The 9,048-nt window shown below is 48.3% G+C and overlaps 1 pseudogene; it reads right to left on the bottom strand.

Annotated features, from left to right (window-relative positions):
- Nucleotides 1-8,275: 8,275 nt before the first annotated feature.
- On the bottom strand, nucleotides 8,276-8,865 carry LOC146870813 (18S ribosomal RNA; annotated as a pseudogene; the record flags this gene model as incomplete).
- Between the last annotated feature and the right edge of the window lie 183 nt (nucleotides 8,866-9,048).

Below are 9,048 nucleotides of genomic sequence, written 5' to 3'. Positions count from 1 at the left end.
TATTGCACCGCATCGAGAGAAGAGTCTCGCATCGAGGAGGAAGCGTGTCGCCATCGCAGCCATCGTAGTTGTCGCATTGCACCGCAACCAGAAAAGCGCCTCGCATCCACGGAGAAGCGTGCCACCGTCGGAGCCGCTGTCGTCGCATCTCGCAGAAGGGGTGTCGCCGCTGCAGCCTCGCATCGAGCGGAAGCGTCTCGCAACGTCGGAGAAGAGTGCCGCTGCCAAGGCCGCTGTCGTCGCATCTCGTCAAGGGTGACGTCGCTGTAGCTGACGCGTCGAGCCTTCTCGCAACATCGGAGAAGCGTAACGCATCTGGAAGATCCCGTCTTTATTTCTTTTTGCACCAAGAACTTCAACGCATCTGCATCGCTGCAACACTTTCGTTGCCCTGCGTGTCGCATCTAAGGTACATTGACTTAAAGTGTCGCATTTAAGAACTTAAGAGAAACTAAGCAATCTTCTACCAACTAAGCAACCGTATTGTGTATTTTTAATCGTTTAATGGTCTTGTGATAATCCTATATAAAGAATCCTTATTTTTAATATAAATACCTGTGTGGTGTCCATTTGTAGTTTTGTCACTTGGTTACTGTATGTGTTCACAAATGCTTAACCTATAACGCTCTGAGATAAGCCTTGTCTGCTCGCGCCAGCTCCCTAGAGGGTGAGCAAGGGGTTGTTTTAGTAGTGTAACCCCTTACCCTGACTAGACGAAAGGTTCCCTGCTTGTCACAAGTACCTACCTGTGCCAACCAGAGAACCTGGATTCTAACAATATCCTCCAGGGGTAGTTGTTTGGAGAATACCTCTAGGTACGTCGACCATTATTTACAACCTCTGGTACAATCTCTTCCATCTTACCTTAAAGATTCAGGACATTTTCTACAGAAGCTTGAGACAATCAATTGGCAGCCAGGCTGGTTACTTATGAGCTTGGACGTCAATAGTTTATACACCAGCATCCCCCATGATCTAGGTATCCAAGGTATCTAGGTATCCAAGCGTGTAGGCACTTTTTAAGACACAGGTCACTGTCATTGCTATTTCACACTGAAATGTTATTGGATATGATTTTAACTTGTTTAACACAAAATTTCTTTCTCTTTGATGGCCAAATTTATCGTCAAACCCTGGGGACTGCGATGGGTACTTGCTTCGCCCCCAGCTTTGCAGGTTTGTACCTGGGCTGGTGGGAGGAGCAAGTAGTCAGCAACCTGGACCAGTACAACACCAATGTGAAAAGCTGGATGAGATATATAGACAACATTTTTTGCGTCTGGGGAGGTAGCATTGAAGAAGCCAGTGATTTTGTTGAGTCACTTAATGAGAATACTCTAAACCTTACTTTCACTAGTCATATCCATGCTAAAAGTATTGAATTTTTGGATCTAAATGTCAAAATTGACAACAACAAACTTTCCACTGCACTCTTTAGAAAAGTGACTGCAGGAAATAGTTTGCTACACGCTGATAGCTGTCATCCAAGAAGTTTGATCAACAGTATCCCTCTTGGAGAGCTTCTTAGAGCAAAACGTAACTGCAGCACAACTAATGAGTATGAAAAGAAAAGTTGGTTATGTGTGAACGTTTTAAAATAAGAGGTTATAGCAAAACATGCATCAATGAGGCATGCAAAGAAGTTGATAAACAAGAAAGAAATGAGCTATTCAATAATAAACCTGAACAGAAAACACAAACCAATGAACAGACCACTAACGTACAATTCATTACGACTTTCCATACTAGATCTTTTGAGGTCAAAACTGCACTTAAAAAATACTGGGAACTTTTGAAACTTGACAAAGATCTAGTCAAATGTATAGAAGAGTATCCTCAAATCAATTATCGCAAGTCCAAGTCCTTTAAAGATAGTGTTTGTAGAACTTTGATGACTACTAATGTTAAAACAAGCACAATACAAGGGTTTTACACTTGTGGGGAGTGTAAAGCCTGTAAATACAGCACTAACTGTAAAGAAGTCAGACTGTCGCACCAAATGAAACCATTTAAAATCTTGAGACACTACACATGCAATACTGAGTATGTCGTTTATGCCCTCAGATGTCCCTGTGACAAATACTATATAGGGAGTACTATACACAAGGCAAAAAAACGTGTACTGGAACATCTGAGAGCTTTCAAAAATAACGACAAGCAATATCCTATTGCTAGACATTTTACGGCCTGCCATAATCAGAACAATTCTAAACTGTCCTTCTGTGTTGTTGACAATATCCCCGTGAGAGAGAGAGGGGGTGATAGAATTCAGGAACTTAGACGACTTGAGTCCAGAATGATTATAAAATACCATACAATGCAACCAGCAGGGCATAATGGTGATGAAGGGTTATCAGTTCATTTGGGTTAGTCATTAGATTTATGTTCTGTATGGCAATTCTGACCAACATAGAACTCCACTGTCCATAGACTAGACGATTAATTGTTTTTAATTGTTTTTAACGCTCATTTCCTTTTTACTTGAAATTTAGCAAATGTAAACAACTAAAAAATGTTCTCTTGATTAATAATCGCACCTTATTTTGATTATGTTTCACAGGTCTCTAATGTGGTTCAAACAGAGAGTGGGATACGACCTGATTGATTCTTGTTAAGTGCATAGAGTGGGGATACGAATGAGGAAGAGAAGAAATTTACTGAATGAGGAAGTCACGTTTTTTTGACTATTCCAGCACATATATTCTTTGGAAACTTTTTGTTGCACCGTATACAAGATAATATTGATTTATGCCCACTGGGGCGTGAGTTGTTATCACTGATTTGATTCAAATATAAACTTTCGGTGCACCTTTTACTGATTAATCTGAGTTAAAAATGTGCTGGCCCACTTGGGCAGAACTGACATTTAGAGTTTAAATGCTTATTCCTTGATCGCTCATGCTAAAATAATTTACACTGAGTCTTCCAATTATAATTATGAGATAATATCTCATATGTGAAATGCTCTGGTAAACGTTTAATTCCTTACGCCCATATGAAAAGACAGGGCTACTGGTAGAGATGCATTTAATTTTATGCTTTTGTTTTAAAATTATACGAATAATTTGAGCACCTTGATGAGCTCCCCCTTGTTTGCACTTGCAACTGTTGCACAATAATGTTTTGAAACGTCTGTTTTCCTAGCTCTGAGAAACCCATGTATGCGGAGAATCTGTCTTCACTGTTTATTATTTGGGTGTCACATGACTATGTTAAATGAAGTTGTCTTACACAACGCTCTTACTCGTGAACAAGGAGGTGTTCTCCGAAACGCGTAGAGTGACAAGACCGTTGAAATAAACACGCTGAGATGAAGTTTTGAGGCCATGGCATTGTTCTTGTGAAAACGTGGTAACGATTGTTTCTGGATATATATATATACATATATTATCTACTGGCAGTCGCCAGTAGATAGTTATAGTTAGGACCGTGTTTCCATAGGAAATCTCAAAATTCTATTTTGAATAACTTTGGCGCCGGTTGACGAATCCTCGTGAAATTTTCAAAACTAATGGGGCGCTCCGCTCAGCTCCTACCCTGAAAGTCTCGGGGGGATTCGTCAAGCGGGGGCCGAGAAAAAAGGGGGGTCCCAAAACGCGTTTTCCCCATGCATTTTCCCTTAGGACCTTTAGTCGAAGGTACAGCCCGAACGGCTGAACAGAATTACTTGAAATTTGGCAAAGAAGTAATCCTCAGGTCAGGGATGTGTCTTTTGCATATATGGAGTCAATCTGTTCAGTATTTCCTGAGAAAATTGCAGTTAAAGTACATAAATATCTATAGCTGTGCACCGTGCGCGCACCCTAACGTGCGCGAGCGTAATTCTGATTGGTGGTTACATGTCAGTCAACGTTCGAAATCAGGAAGTGTCGGCCGCCATTTTGTTTGTTTTGAGTGCGAGAGTGAAAAAGGAAGGTGGCGAACGTGAAAAGGGGGCAGGGTAGAGAGTTCCTGACCCCCTAGCCTTTGTCAGGGGGTCCCTGAAGGACCCCGAAGGCAGAAAAAAACATTTTAATTTTTTTTTTTTAAATCGCGGGGTGAGCGCACGGTGAAAAAACATTAAAAAAATATATATATTTTTAATACGTAGTTTATTGTAAAATAAATATATAATGATAAATACATAACTTAGCATTTAAAAAACCGTACAAATTCACTGCAAAAACCATAGGTTTCACACACGTTATAGTTAGGAATTAGCATTTAAAAAACCTTGCAAATTCACTTAAAAAACCATAGGTTTTCACACATGTTATAGTTAGGTGGACATTTCACTCGTAAAAAACCAATGAAATTCCCCCATTATAGTTAGTTCAGATAACTATAACTTGCGCGACCGCCACTCTATCAAAAGGATGATGTCATGAGTGATGTCATGAGTGATGCCACTGACCATGTCATGAGTGATGTAATATGTGACGTCATGAGCAGTGGATTGCGGGCGCGCAAGTTATAGTTATCTGAACTAACTATAATGGAGCAATTTCATTGGTTCTTTACGAGTGAAATGTCCACCTAACTATAAAATGTGTGAAACCTGTGTTTTTTTAAGTGAATTTGCAAGGTTTTTTAAATGCTAATTCCTAACTATAACGTGTGTGAAACCTATGGTTTTTTCAGTGAATATATATATATATATATATATATATTCACTGAAAAAACCATAGGTTTCAGACATGTTATAGTTAGCGGAAATTTTACTGATAAAAAACCAATGAAATTCCCCCGTTATAGTTAGTGCAGGCAACTATAACTCACGCGACCGCAATCCTCTGCTGATGCTAATACTGTATTTAGACACTTATTTGCCCATGTCTTCTTCCATAAATTTTTAGCTATACATATATTAGAAATATTTTTTTTTCATAAAGACACATATGTCATCAGCAGAAGATTGCGGTCGCGTGAGTTATAGTTGCCTGCACTAACTATAACGGGGGAATTTCATTGGTTTTTTATCAGTAAAATTTCCGCTAACTATAACATGTCTGAAACCTATGGTTTTTTCAGTGAATTTGCAAGGTTTTTTAAATGCTAATTCCTAACTATAACGTGTGTGAAACCTATGGTTTTTTCTGTGAATTTGTACGGTTTTTTAAATGCTAAGTTACTTTACGCCATTCGTGGCATGCACGCCCACTTAACGCAGTTCGTTCCGTGCGCGGACGGTGCGCTTCGCGCACCGTGCGCGCACGGTGAGCACGCGGTGCGCTTCGCGCACCGCGCGCCCACTTTACGCAGTTAGTGCCGTACACGCAAGGTGGGCACGCAGTGCGCTACGTGCACCGCGTGCCCACGTTACGCACCGTGCGCACATGGAGGACATATTATGCGCTTCCTTGTGATAGGTAATCTGTTAAATTTAATTTGTTAGTGATGACAATAATATGCCATGCACAGAGAGTTTTTTTTTTTTTATTTAAATTTTTAGCGTAAGCGCACCGTACGCGTACGGTAAGCGTAATCGGCGAAATTTTCAAAAAATAAAAATTTACCGTTTTTGGCCTTTGAGGACTCAACTAACATGGCTATGTGCATGGGCGCTGTCTAAACAGCCCCTTTATATGTTTTTTGCCTTTATTTACAGCCCCCCCTCAGAGTGCGAGACAGAAAATGGCGGCCGCCGCTTCCTGGTTTCGACCGATTCGAATGTTTACTTAGATGTAACAGCCAATCAGAATCGCGCACGCCACCGTACGCGTACGGTAAGCTTACGGTAAGCGTACCGTAAGCTGGCTCAGATATATATATTGATTTAAAGGCTATTTTCTCAGAATCTACTGAACAGATTTACACCAAACCTACAAAAGGCACTTCCTTGACCTAGGGACTACCTCTCTGCCAAATTTCTAGTAATTCTGTTCAGCCGTTCGGGCTGTAGCCCTGTCTAAAGGTCCTATGGAAAAATGCATGGGAAAAACGCGTTTTGGGACCCCCCTTTTATCTCAGCCCCCGCTTGACGAATCCCCCCGAGACTTTCAGGGTAGGAGCGGAGCGTAGCGCCCCACCTATTTTGAAAAATTCGCGAGGATTCGTCGACCGGCGCCAAAGTTATTCAAAATAGAATGTTGCGGATTTCCTATGGAAAAGGGGTCCTAACTATAACTACCTACTGGCGACCGCCAGTAGGTAATATATATATATATATATATTCACTTAAAAAACCATAGGTTTCACACATGTTAGTTAGGTGGATATTTCACTCGTAAAAAACCAATGAAATTCCCCCGTTATAGTTAGTTCAGATAACTATAACTCGCGCGCCTGCAATCCTCTGCTCATGACGTTACATATTACATCACTCATGACATGGTCAGTGGCATCACTCTTGACTAGGGGTGGGCAGAAAACTACGCTTCGTCAGCGTAGCAGATAAAGCCAGCCACTCCTGCACACCGGCCCGGTCCCTGCTTCTGATAGCAGCCAGGCCGGAGAGAGCCTCCCTGGGCCCCGGTGGACCCCTGTCTCCAGCACCCAGACCCTCGGCTGTCTTGCAGGACGGGGGGCTCACGCACCCCGGGGGCCGCCGGACGGAGCACGAGCCCCGGGCCTGGTCCCAGCTTCAGAACCCTAGCCAGGCCGGGGAGAGCCTCCCTGGGCCCCGGTGGACACCCTTCCCCAGTGCACGGACCCTCGGCTGGCTTGCAGGACGGGGGGCTCCCGCTCTCTGGGACACTGGGATGGAGCACAAGCCCCGGACCCGGGCCCACCTTCCGAACCCTAGCCAGGCCAGGGAGAGCCTCCCCGGGCCACGGTGGACACCCTTCCCCAGCGCATGGACCCTCGGCTGGCTTGCAGGACGTGGGGCTCCCGCACCCTGGGACACTGGGACGGAGCACAAGCCCCTGGTCCGGGCCAAGCTTCCGAACCCTAGCCAGGTTGGGGAGAGCCTCCCCGAGCCACGGTGGACACCCTTCCCCAGCGCCCGGACCCTCGGCTGGCTTGCAGGACGGGGGGCTACCGCACCCCGGGGGCCTGCCGGACGGAGCACAAGCCCCAGGCCCGGTCCCAGCTTCTGAAACCTAGCCAGGCCAGGGAGAGCCTCCCCGGGCCCCCCGGTGGACCCCCTGTCCCCAGCACCCGGACCCTCGGCTGGATGCAGGACGGGGGGCTCCCGCACCCTGGGACACTGGGACGGAGCACAAGCCCGGGTCCGGGCCCAGCTTCCGAACCCTAGCCAGGCCAGGGAGAGTCTCCCCGGGCCACGGTGGACACCCTTCCCCAGCGCATGGACCCTCGGCTGGCTTGCAGGACGGGGGGCTCCCGCACCCTGGGACACTGGGACGGAGCACAAGCCCCTGGTCCGGGCCAAGCTTCCGAACCCTAGCCAGGCTGGGGAGAGCCTCCCCGGGCCGCGGTGGACACACTTCCCCAGCGCCCGGACCTTTGCTGGCTTGCAGGACGGGGGGCTCCCGCACCCCGGGGGCCTGCCGGACGGAGCACAAGCCCCAAGCCCGGTCCCAGCTTACGAAACCTAGCCAGGCCAGGGAGAGACTCCCCGGGCCCCCCGGTGGATCCCCTGTCCCCAGCACCCGGACCCTCGGCTGGAACCAAGGAGGGTTAAGCCCAGGCCACGTCCTCTCCCCGACGGCCTGCCCGGGGAGCCCTTTTTATCGACTATTAAGCCCCCACATAGTGGGGGCTTACAGAACTCTGGGGAAGGACAAAAGTTGGAGTCAGGCCGGCCGTCAGGCCGGCCATCTGGTCGCCTGGCCCGCAGGGCCATCTGGTCGCCTTGCCCGCAGGGCCATCTGGTCGCGCAGCCAGGCGACCAGATGGCCAGGGACCACCCAGCCCCCAGGTGGCCTGGGAGGGTGCCGTGCCCAGTCGCCCCTGCAGTCCGGCCAGGGTGGCCAGGCGCTCTGAGGCAGCCACTTGGGAGGGCTCCTTCCCCGGTGCTGCTCCTCGCCTCCCTGCGCGGGAGCGGCGGGAAGGGGAGGCCAGGCCAGGCCAGGCCATCTGGTCACCCTGACGAGCAGCGAGGGAAGGTGGCCCCCGTCCCCGCGCCCCGGTGGGGCAGGGACTGGAGGGGGAAGCCAACAAAATAGAACCGGAGTCCTATTCCATTATTCCTAGCTGAAGTATTCAGGCGACCGGCCTGCTTTGAACACTCTACTTTTTTCAAAGTAAACGTGTCGGACCCCCAGGACACTCAGTCAAGAGCATCAAGGGGGCGCCGAGAGGCAGGGGCTGGGACAGGCGGTAGCTCGCCTCACGTCGGACCGCCAGCTCGATCCCAAGATCCAACTATGAGCTTTTTAACTGCAGCAACTTTAATATACGCTATTGGAGCTGGCACCAGACTTGCCCTCCAATGGATCCTCGTTAAAGGATTTAAAGTGTACGCATTCCAATTACAGGGCCTCGAAAGAGTCCTGTATTGTTATTTTTCATCACTACCTCCCTGAGTCGGGAGTGGGTAATTTGCGCGCCTGCTGCCTTCCTTGGATGTGGTAGCCGTTTCTCAGGCTCCCTCTCCGGAATCGAACCCGGATTCCCTGTTACCCGTGGTCACCATGGTAGGCACAGAAAGTACCATCGAAAGTTGATAGGGCAGACATCCGAATGTATCGTCGCCGTCACGGGGACGTGCGATCGGCCCGAGGTTATCTAGAGTCACCAAAGCGGCCGGGCGAGCCCGGATTGGTCTTGGTCTGATAAATGCACGCATCCGGGGAGGTCAGCGCTCGTCGGCATGTATTAGCTCTAGAATTACCACAGTTATCCAAGTAACAGATGGAGCGATCAAAGGAACCATAACTGATTTAATGAGCCATTCGCAGTTTCACTGTACCGGCCGTGTGTACTTACACGTGCATGGCTTAATCTTTGAGACAAGCATATGCTACTGGCAGGATCAACCAGGTAGCCGCACCTGCTGACAGGGTTCGGGGGGCCGCGTGCCCATCTCCCTGACCGGACCGCATTCGCACACACCCCTCCCTCTCGGGAGCCTGCTGGGGGGAAAGGAGCCCACCCGCCTGGGCAGGAGGGCTCGCCGGAGGGGTGAAGAGAGAGGTGGCAGGTCGCATGGGCACCGGCAGGCCC

This window comes from Triturus cristatus, chromosome 1_1 (genome assembly GCF_964204655.1).
Source record: "Triturus cristatus chromosome 1_1, aTriCri1.1, whole genome shotgun sequence".
NCBI lineage: Eukaryota > Metazoa > Chordata > Amphibia > Caudata > Salamandridae > Triturus > Triturus cristatus.
Note: the sequence above shows the minus strand (reverse complement) of the source record. Positions and strands in the feature narration are given on the sequence as shown.